Source organism: Bufo bufo, chromosome 3, assembly GCF_905171765.1.
Source record: "Bufo bufo chromosome 3, aBufBuf1.1, whole genome shotgun sequence".
In the NCBI taxonomy this organism is placed as follows: Eukaryota; Metazoa; Chordata; class Amphibia; order Anura; family Bufonidae; genus Bufo; species Bufo bufo.
This window is the reverse complement of record NC_053391.1, coordinates 584,835,354-584,846,520: the sequence shown is the minus strand read 5'-3', so window position 1 is coordinate 584,846,520 and position 11,167 is coordinate 584,835,354. Positions and strand designations below refer to the sequence as shown.

General features: G+C 44.1%; 1 long non-coding RNA gene across 1 annotated transcript in view; it reads left to right on the top strand.

Moving 5' to 3' along the window:
• The window catches only part of LOC120996107, a 208,623-nt gene continuing 197,456 nt past the window's right edge, over positions 1-11,167 (top strand). Inside the window, exon 1 of the long non-coding RNA XR_005777726.1 lies at positions 1-84. This is a non-coding gene — a long non-coding RNA (uncharacterized LOC120996107). The remainder of the gene's footprint in view (positions 85-11,167) is intronic.

Here is an 11,167-nt window from a genome sequence, read left to right as displayed (position 1 = left end):
CTCAGGTTACTCTTGAAGGTTTGGATGTTGGGGTAGTGAGTTCCAGTGTAGGGGAGAGGAATAGATAAGTTTTTACCATGCACTGTATACAATAAAGTGAGAATTAGGTGAAAACAGCACAACGCTATATAGAATATGCTATAGTACATAACAATGAGTGAATAAATATTGAAAAATAGTGAATAAGGCTACTTTCACACTGACGTTTTGGCTTTCCGTTTGTGAGATCCATTCAGGGCTCTCACACGCGGTCCAAAACGGATCAGTTTTGCCCTTAATGCATTCTAAATGGTTAAGGATCCGCTTAACGAAAAAATAAGTGGTCCCTGGGGGGAGAAGGTGCCGGGGCACTCTCCGTAATGTACTGCTCTGAGACAGAGAATATGAAGGAGAAAAAGGGGCAGTAATGTGGTATAAAAAACTAAGGTTTATTAGAATTAATTAAGATCCCTGATGGGGAAGACAAGCCCCTACCAAACAAACAAGACAGACAACATAATGGGGCCCAATAATGAGTCCCCAAAGGATAGGTCACTCGTGCAGAGCTGGCCCACAATAAACACAAAAAATAGATCTTTGGCGAATGCCGTAGATCTTAATTATGCCATACGGCAGGATGCAGGGTAGATCTTACCGGTATGCCAATCAGGACAGTTATAGTCCAAAAGACAGGAGGTGGAGGAGCTTCTTGTGTTCTGAAGAGCGTCCTCTTGTTGGTGACAACTGGGTTCCAAGGGGCTGCAGGGAAAGTCTATCCCTGTTTATGCCCTACTTGGCCTGTAGATCCCTATGGTGTCAACCTAACACGAGGTCCTGTCCCCGCAAGGGGTGGCCACGTCCGGAACCTAACCCTATTACGTCACCCTAGATAGCCCTAAAGGAGCAATGAGCTGGTCCTGATGGTAATGGGGGTAACCAGGGTGGGAGGGAAGAAATGGGTGTGGATGATATATATATCGGAGTCCCTACGCGTTTCGTTGTCTCGGGAATATATCAAAAATATGGAAGATACCTCCACTTTATTAAAGAAGGGAGACTCCTTAACTCTTCAGGGGACAGGGGTCATGAGTGGAGGATATTGTCTCCACTCCTATCACCGTGTAGTCATATGTCTAGATCAAAGGGAGGGGACGGGCCTGTGGGTTATACAGGCCTAACTAGGCCGGTGTGGTCAAGGTCAGCCCAGGTATCTGTGAATTGCAAAGTGACAGAAAGAAATCTGTTCAAGTACTAAGCATGACGAGCATAGTGAATGTATCATACATTTGGTTAGTTTTACTCACAGTTATACTCGTGGAGCGTGTGTAACATGTACCAAAACAAGCAACGCTCCCAGCCCGATTTGATGATCTAGATGGGAAGGAGGGATGACAAAGGAAAACCCTGTGGTTTGCGCAGACCTGATAGGATTAATGAAGTCCAAATAAGCCCAAATACCTATAGTACAAACAATAAATCAATGATTCAATCTGTACTTAGTAGCAACCCTCATAGAGATGGTATAAAGAAGATTCATTTACTTACAGCTTATGAATATGGGGCGCGTGTAGCGAATCCCATACAGAGCGGCAGTCCAGGTTAACTTGCCGCCTGTGTGTCAGCGTCTGGCGGCGTTACAATGGGCGCCAAACAGTTTAAATGGGAGAGGCGGGCTGGCTGTGCGCCTGCGTGCGGAGTGCGGCCGGCGTCATGTGACTATGCGTATGTCAGATGACGCGGCGGTCCGCCTCCACCCCAGTGCATGCGCAGTCGTCAAAGAAGGCAGCCCGGCTGCCGTGCGGTTAAAGTGACGCGAGACCAGGCAAAATAGCCTGGGAGCGTCATACAAGCCTGGCGCGGCATAGGCTGTGAGGTAAGGTTTAGCGGCGGTGGGGGGAGTGGCTTAATAGATGCGGCCGGCTCATACCCCTGCGCCTAAGCTCATATGGGTGACAGTGAATCACCGAGAGCATGGGACCTCAAGGAGGGGCATTAAGTGGCAGGTAGCCCCCCTGGACAAAGACAAGGTGTGATTGCCCAATGAAAGCAATTACACGATAGTACAATAAATAACAATAACTCATACAGAACTGTGGAATATGTTGTCATCTAGGTCGCCAAAATAGCATATGAGTGGGGTAATAAACATATGCCTGGCTAAAGCAACATATGGATGAGCCCAGATGTGATGTGGTGGCCATTGAGACATCAAGACCATGTAAGCCTCCATAATAATAATTAAAATCATAAGACGACGTGTATGTCCCATGGTAGAGTCGTGCTATTAGCAATGTATAGCATGATCACAGGGCAAGGTGGCCCCTATTATATGAAGTAAGGTCCTAAAGTATACAGAGATGGCCTCAATCACACCTGGAGCAATATAAAAGTAGTACAGATGGTAGAAGTCAGAAGACACAATGCGGTCCAACATACGTATTACTTGCAAGTGCTGAGTGGACCATTATGTATGAACTGGGGAATTTCTCACAAGAAACAACCGAATTGTAACTGGTCATTAAGACCAAGGGGGTTGGTGGTCTTCAATCGGAAGATCCACCAACACTCCCTCTGGAGAATCCTCTTGTCCCAGTCCCCCCCGCGTGGTGGCTTCCTAACCACCTCCAGTCCCATAAAACTGATCCCTGATGAGCGTCCATCATGGGCAGCATGGATGTGTCTGGCCACTGGGGTGTCTCTTTTATTGCGTATGTCGCCTAGATGCTCGCCCATGCGTACCCGTAGCTCCCTACGGGTCTTGCCGACATATCTAATGCCGCACTCGCAGGTGAGGAGGTAAACCACGCCTGCGGTGCCGCAATTGATGAAATCTCGTATGTGATGGTCGGGATCCGCAGGGCCAACTGCGACAACTTTGCCCTGGGTAACATATTTACAAAAACTGCATCTGCCGCATTTGAAACAGCCATTCACTGGTTGATCCAGCCAAGTCCTCTTTTTTGGAGGATTGTAGTGGCTGTGTACGAATTGATCCCTCAAATTGGTCCCTCTCCTGTAAGTCACTGATGGATAAGGACTTATAACAGTAGTCAGATCTGGATCCATCAGGAGAGTGTCCCAATTACGTGCTAGGATCTCCTTAATCTGTCTAGCCGCCGAATCGAATGTACCAATAATGCGTAATTTATTTGGTTGTGGGCCAGTTTTGGGACCACCCTTGGGATGTAGGAGTGTGGTACGTGTCTCCTGCCTGGCCCTTTGATATGCCTTTCTTAGTGTATTGTCCGGATAACCCCGTGCCAGGAAACGCTGTCTGAGCTCATTTGCCTGCCGTGAAAATTCATTGGGATCCGAACAATTGCGCCTGAGTCTCAGATATTGACCCACAGGGATCCCACGTTTCAATGGGACAGGATGACAACTGTCCCACCGAAGGAGTGAATTTGTGGATGTCTCCTTGCGGAAAATAGTGGTCTGTAGACCTCCCGTGGTGTCTCTTGAGATACAGATGTCCAAAAAGGGCAGGTTATTATGTACAATCACCGAAGTGAATCGGAGATTGATAGTGTTGATGTTAAGCTCATCCACCAACCTCTTGAACTTGTCCTCTGACCCGCTCCACAGGATGAAAATATCATCTATGAAGCGGGCCCAGAGGACGATGTACTCCATATACCAATTAGGTGTGTCACCAAAGACTGTGGTCTCTTCCCACCAGCCCAGGATCTAGACATATGACTACACGGTGATAGGAGTGGAGACAATATCCTCCACTCATGACCCCTGTCCCCTGAAGAGTTAAGGGGTCTCCCTTCTTTAATAAAGTGGAGGTATCTTCCATATTTTTGATATATTCCCGAGATAACGAAACGCGTAGGGACTCCGATATATATATCATCCACACCCATTTCTTCCCTCCCACCCTGGTTACCCCCATTACCATCAGGACCAGCTCATTGCTCCTTTAGGGCTATCTAGGGTGACGTAATAGGGTTAGGTTCCGGACGTGGCCACCCCTTGCGGGGACAGGACCTCGTGTTAGGTTGACACCATAGGGATCTACAGGCCAAGTAGGGCATAAACAGGGATAGACTTTCCCTGCAGCCCCTTGGAACCCAGTTGTCACCAACAAGAGGACGCTCTTCAGAACACAAGAAGCTCCTCCACCTCCTGTCTTTTGGACTATAACTGTCCTGATTGGCATACCGGTAAGATCTACCCTGCATCCTGCCGTATGGCATAATTAAGATCTACGGCATTCGCCAAAGATCTATTTTTTGTGTTTATTGTGGGCCAGCTCTGCACGAGTGACCTATCCTTTGGGGACTCATTATTGGGCCCCATTATGTTGTCTGTCTTGTTTGTTTGGTAGGGGCTTGTCTTCCCCATCAGGGATCTTAATTAATTCTAATAAACCTTAGTTTTTTATACCACGTTACTGCCCCTTTTTCTCCTTCATATTAAGGATCCGCTTAGCATGCATCAGTTTGCCTCCGTTCCGCTTTGGAGGCGGACACCAAAACGTTGCTTGACGAAACTGAGCCAAACGGATCCGTCCTGGCACACAATGTAAGTCAATGGGGGCGGATCCGTTTTCTCTGACACAATCTGGCACAATAGAAAACGGATCCGTCCCCCACTGACTTTCAATGGAGTTCATGACGGATCCGTCTTGGCTATGTTAAAGATAATACAACCGGATCCGTTGATGACGGATGCATGCGGTTGTATTATTGTAACGGATCGGTTTATGCAGATCCATGACGGATCCGCCCAAAACGCGAGTGTGAAAGTAGCCTAAATCGTGAAAAACATTCTATCCCGCAACTAGACTGAAGTGACGTGAGAAGTAAGACGTGAGGGACTTTGGCAGGTGGGATTCACTGCATTACTGCTATTATCTGGCAAGATCTACTAAGCAGAGCCCATGACGTATGAGAATGGCGCTCAGTGCTACCATGTACTGTCTCATTTTATATTCTGTGCTTTCAGGACATTTTATATGCACATACTTATGCACTCAGTGATGTCAATTTTAACACCTTTGGCGAGTTCTAAAGGTATTTAGTCTTTGGCCTCCTGCCCCCTCGTAGATCTGAGACGTTTGTCAAACCATTTACTGCACAATTTGTCAATGATAATTGAAGCCAATTATGGTGTCAACAAGTCTGCAAACAGCTTGATGGCTGCAGTGCCCAAGAGCCTTCCCCTTGTCGACCTGTTTCCTGCCGTGCCTGTTTGAAGCTATATTTATTCTTCACACCTGTTTCTAACAAGGAAACTAGGTGATCCCACATTAGTCACTGCCCGGCTTATTCTCACATGCATGCCAGACAGGCGAGACATACACAGCTCATGGTTTTGTACATGAGGGACCTTGAAGGTACAGGTTAACATAAAAATCTTTGTCACCTCCAATTAAAGTCATCAGTATGGACTCAAATATATGCCGATTTTGTGATTTTAATTTATGGCTTCAAGGGGCTGTTCAAATTATGGACAAAATGGCCAAAGGCAGGTACTGTGATAATGTAATGTAGAAAATAATATTAAAAAAATCTATATCTGCCCATTGGACCCCCACGGCTTCCAGCACCGCCGCTTCTCTCCCTCCTTCTGGTCTTTGTCAACCCTACTGCAACGATGATGTGCCCGTATACACATGTGACCGCTGCAGCCAATCACTGGCCTCAATGTTTTTTTTGCCATATACCGCTAAGGCCAGTCGTTGGCTACAGCAGTCACATGTATACGGGCATGTCATCACTGCAGCCAGGTAGACAAAGACCAGAAGGAGCATGGGGTTGATCAAGTAAGTATTGCATTTTTTATTATTATTATGTTACAGTCACTACCTTTTGGCCACTTTTTTCCTTTACTTGGACAATCCCTTTAAGGAATCATTACTATGCTATCTATACTTGTGTGAATTGGCAAAGAGAAATGAAATCTCAAATTTTTTGACATATAAAATCCTGGTGTGCTTTTTCTAGCTCTTCAACGTGATAACTCTTCCAGAGGTCACTAAGATAGACCCCTTGAAACAGCAAGCTGATGTTGATGAGTCAGAAGCTTTCAAGGGTTCACGTAGCTGGTCAAAACACCTAATCGAGACACTGCAAAAATATTTATGTAATATGGCCAGTATATAGTTAAACTGTATTGGGGGATATAATAGGTGCCGTATTTAAAAAGGGCTATCCAAATGATGGCCATTTATGGCAGGGATCTCCATCTACTGTATACTTTGTACATTTTCTGTAACAACATAGAGAGAAGAGATGACTTCAGATGTAGTATTTTGGAGGCTGGATTAGGTGCCCGAAAACCAGACTGTATCTGCTCCGAAACCACTTCCCGTTGTTTTCAATGGGAGGCCGCGCTGCAGTTCATGCAGCCGAGGGTTTTTGATTCACAGCTTTCAAGACTGGTGAGAATGTATGGGTCCATTCTTGGTGCAGTCACCACGTGGACCCCTTGCGAAGCCTGCCCATAGTTTAGCTCCATTCAATAGAGCTACATGAAAACCCAGTGGACAAAATCCCCCATGTGAACTTACCTTTAAAGGTTATGTATAGCTTGGACAAACATTTTTGTATTGCTCCAATTTTTTTAAAATGAAAAATGAATCCTAACTTTTGTGTCTACAGCTCCTGTTCAAACCTAAGTGCGTCCACAGTAACAGACTACAGGCAAACCCTGTGTAGTCAGGTCTTGCAATCATACTTTTCTACATTTGTCCAGTACTTCTAAATAGCCTAATGAATGCATGTTAGCAAAGTAGTAATGGACAGGTAGGAAGGAACATAACTACAGGCACATCTCAATAAATTAGAATATCAATGAAAAGTAAATGTATTTCAGTAATTCAATTCGAAAAGTAAAACTCATATATTTTATAAATTTATTACACACAGAGTGACCTATTTCAAGCATTTATTCCTTTTAAGGGGTTGTCTCACTTCAGCAAATAGCATTTATCATGTAGACAAAATGAATACTTGCTGCTGCTTTTCCAAGGCTGCTATTTCAAGTGCTGCTTGTTATAAGTGCATTGGAGATATTCAGGAGATACTCAGGAGGTAATCTGGAGGTGGATACAATCTAAACAGGTAAGATTTGTTTGTTTAAAATCTTTCCCCTCTTTACGATTGCAGATCTGGTTCTGTGCAGGAATTGTTGTGCTTTTATTTCAGGTTCCACTCTTCAGAGGTTTGGATACTGTCTGATCTGTAGACAGCTCTCCATAATGCAGCAGGAAATTACCTTTTTGAAATATGAGATTTTTAAATTAACCACTAAACAAACTCAGGCTGAGAACATTGCAATGCCACTGCCACAGAGGCCCCCTAGAAATGGAAGATGGGTTACTGCAGGTTCTGGTAGACTGAGAGTTGTGGATAGACATGTCCCACAGTCTGTGGCTCTCCATAATTCATTTGCAGCAATTTCAGAGTGCAAAAGCAACATGGAGGATGGCTCAAGCACAGTAGGTGAGAAACAATCATCTCCCATGCCTAAACTATGTAAGACTGCAGCCAAAGACAAAAAGGAGAAGGTGAGGATTGATAGTAAGCAGCTGTTGGTGGGCGATTCCATCATAAGAGGTGTGAAGTTTGAGGAGAAGGGTGTTGTGAGATGTCTCCCTGGTGCTACCGCTAGCAGGGATAGACGACTGATCCTAAATATTGTTAGGCAAGCAAAGCAGGAAAGGGAAGTGGATGTTATTCTCCAATGAGGTTTCAAAGGTGAAAGAAGCTTTTCATACACTTGGAAAGGATATACGGGAGGTTGCATCAACTGTTTCATTCTCTGCAGTTTTGCCTGTGCATAACCTTCAGCATGACAGGAAGATGTGCATTAAGGAATTTAAAGTATGGCTTGGTGAATGGTGTCTGAACCAAGGGTTTGGCTTTGTGTCTCATGATAGCTCTTGTTGGAATGGAAAAGAACTGTACAAGAAAGATGGTTTGCATCTTTCTCTCAAGGGAACGAATGTCCTCGGTGAACAGTTCCAAGTATTTGCTAAGAAGCATTTAAACTAGGAAAGGGGGGCAAAAGAGTGATAATCTAGCAGTCCGACTGCCCCCCGGAACAATGCCAGAAGAGGCCAGTAGCACAAAGGTTAAGAAATGACAAGATCAGAGTCTTGTCTACAAATGCTCGCAGTCTAGGGAATAAGATCAATGAGCTTGAGGCTATAATGGCATCTGAGAATATAGATGTAGTGGCTGTTACTGAGACGTGGTTCAAGGGGAGTAATGACTGGGATATATCAATACCAGGGTTCTCTCTATACAGGAAAGACAGAGAAGGCAAGAAGGGGGGAGGGGTGGCCCTGTATGTGAAAGATAGCATAAAATCTAATTTGCTACAAGTTAACGAGAACAATTTAGAGTCAGTTTGGGTTACCTTGCAGCTTGATAATCATAAGGTAACTCGTGTAGGTGTGATATATATATAGACCACCTAGCCAAGTCAAAGAATTAGATGATCTACTAGTTGAGGAAATAGCTAAAATGACATAGAAGTGGTAAGTTATCATTATGGGAGACTTCAATCTTCCAGATGTAAACTGGAAAACCAAAATAGCTAGTTCTGCCAAGAGTACAGATATTCTAAATTCCCTACTGGGATTATCTCTACAGCAAGTAGTGGAGGAGCCAACCCGGAAGGAGGCCATTTTAGATTTAGTATTCACAAATGGGAATTTGGTATATGATATTACTGTAGGGGAAAGCTTGGGATCTAGTGATCACCAGTCAGTGTGGTTTACTATAAGTACAGTGACTGAGTCACACCACACAAAAACAAAAGTTTTAGATTTTAGAAAAACTGACTTTTCTAAAATTAGATTAGTGGTATACGAGTCCCTATCAGACTGGAACAGTTTAATTGGAGTCCAGGAGAAATGGGACTACTTAAAAGTGGCACTATTGAAGGCAACAGAAGATTGCATTAGGCTTGTCAGTAAAAGCAAAAAAAGGAAGAGACCACTGTGGTACTCAGCAGAAGTGGCCAAAATCATTAAAAACAAAAAGATAGCATTTAGGAATTATAAAAAAAAAAAAAAAAAACGAGGATGACAGACAAATTTATAAGATTAGGCAGAGAGAGGCCAAACAAGTTATAAGAGATTCTAAAGCACAGGCAGAAGAGAAATTAGCTCAGTCAGGGAAAAAAGGCGATAAGGCATTCTTCAGATACATAAATGAAAAAAGGAAACTAAAACAAGGAATTACCAAATAAAAAACTAAAGAAGGAAGGTATATGGAAGAAGATAAAGAACTAGCTGACTGCCTCAATGAATACTTCTGTTCAGTTTTTACAAAGGAAAATGAAGGAGAAGGACCTCAGTTGGGAAAGAAGACTTAGGCTACTTTCACACTAGCGTTCGGAGCGGATCCGTCTGATGTTTCATCAGACGGATCCGCTCCGATAATGCAGACGTTTGCATCCGTTCAGAACGGATCCGTCTGCATTATTACTTAGAAAATTTTCTAAGTCTGAAAGTAGCCTGAGCGGATCCGTTCAGACTTTACATTGAAAGTCAATGGGGAACGGATCCGCTTGAAGATTGAGCCATATAGTGTCATCTTCATGCGGATCCGTCCCCATTGACTTGTAAGTGTGGACGGATCCGCTCGCCTCCGCACGGCCAGGCGGACACCCGAACGCTGCAAGCAGCGTTCAGGTGTCCGCTCACTGAGCGGAGCGGAGGCTGAACGCTGGCAGGCGGATGCATTCTCAGTGGATCCGCCTCCACTGAGAATGCATTGGGGCCAGACGGATGCGTTCGGGGCCGCTCGTGAGCCCCTTCAAACGGTGCGCACGAGCGGACACCCGAACGCTAGTGTGAAAGTAGCCTAATGAATCTTTTGACGCATGTGTCTTTACAGAGGAAGAGGTTCTAAGTCAACTGTCTAAAATTAATACAAATAAGTCACAGGGGCCTGATGGGATACACCCAAAGCTATTAAAAGAGCTCAGCGGTGAACTAGCAAAACCATTAACAGATTTACTTAACCAATCACTGGCAACAGGAGTCGTCCCAGAAGATTGGAAATTAGCAAATGTTGTGCCCATTCACAAGAAAGGTAGTAGGGAGGAATCGGGCAACTATAGGCCAGTAAGCCTGACATCAATAGTGGGGAAATTAATGGAAACCATACTTAAGGAGACGATTGTGGACCATCTAAAATCCCATGGATTGAAAGATGAAAAACAGCATGGGTTTACTTCAGGGAGATCATGTCAAACTAATCTTATTGATTTTTGATTGGGTAACTAAAATAATAGATGGAGGAGGTGCAGTAGACATCGCTTATCTAGACTTTAGTAAGGCTTTTGATACTGTCCCACATAGAAAGCTTATCAATAAAGTGCAGTCTTTGGGCTTGGACTCCCATATTGTTGAATGGATTAGGCAGTGGCTGAGGGACAGGCAACAGAGGGTTGTAGTCAATGGAGTATATTCAGACCAAGGTCTTGTTACCAGTGGGGTACCTCAGGGATCTGTTCTGGGACCCATATTGTTTAATATCTTTATCAGCAAAATTGCAGAAGGCCTCAATGGTAAGGTGTGTCTTTTTGCTGATGACACAAAGATTTGTAACAGGGTTGATGTTCCTGGAGGAATACACCAAATGGAAAAGGACTTAGGAAAACTAGAGGAATGGTCAAAAATCTGGCAACTAAAATTTAATGTTGATAAGTGCAAGATAATGCACCTGGGACGTAAAAACCCAAGAGCAGAATATAAAATCAGTGATACAGTCCTAACCTCAGTATCTGAGGAAAGGGATTTAGGGATCATTATTTCAGAAGACTTAAAGGTAGGCAGACAATGTCACAGAGCAGCAGGAAATGCTAGCAGAATGCTTGGGTGTATAGCAAGAGGAATTACCAGTAGAAAGAGGGAGGTGCTCATGCCGCTCTACAGAGCACTAGTGAGACCTCATTTGGAGTATTGTGCTCAGTACTGGAGACCATATCTCCAGAAGGATATTGATACTTTGGAGAGAGTTCAGAGAAGAGCTACTAAACTGGTACATGGATTGCAGGATAAAACTTACCAGGAAAGATTAAAGGACCTTAACATGTATAGCTTGGAAGAAAGACGAGACAGAGGGGATATGATAGAAACTTTTAAATACATAAAGGGAATCAACAAGGTAAAAGAGGAAAGAATATTTAAAAGAAGAAAAACTGCTACAAGAGGACATAG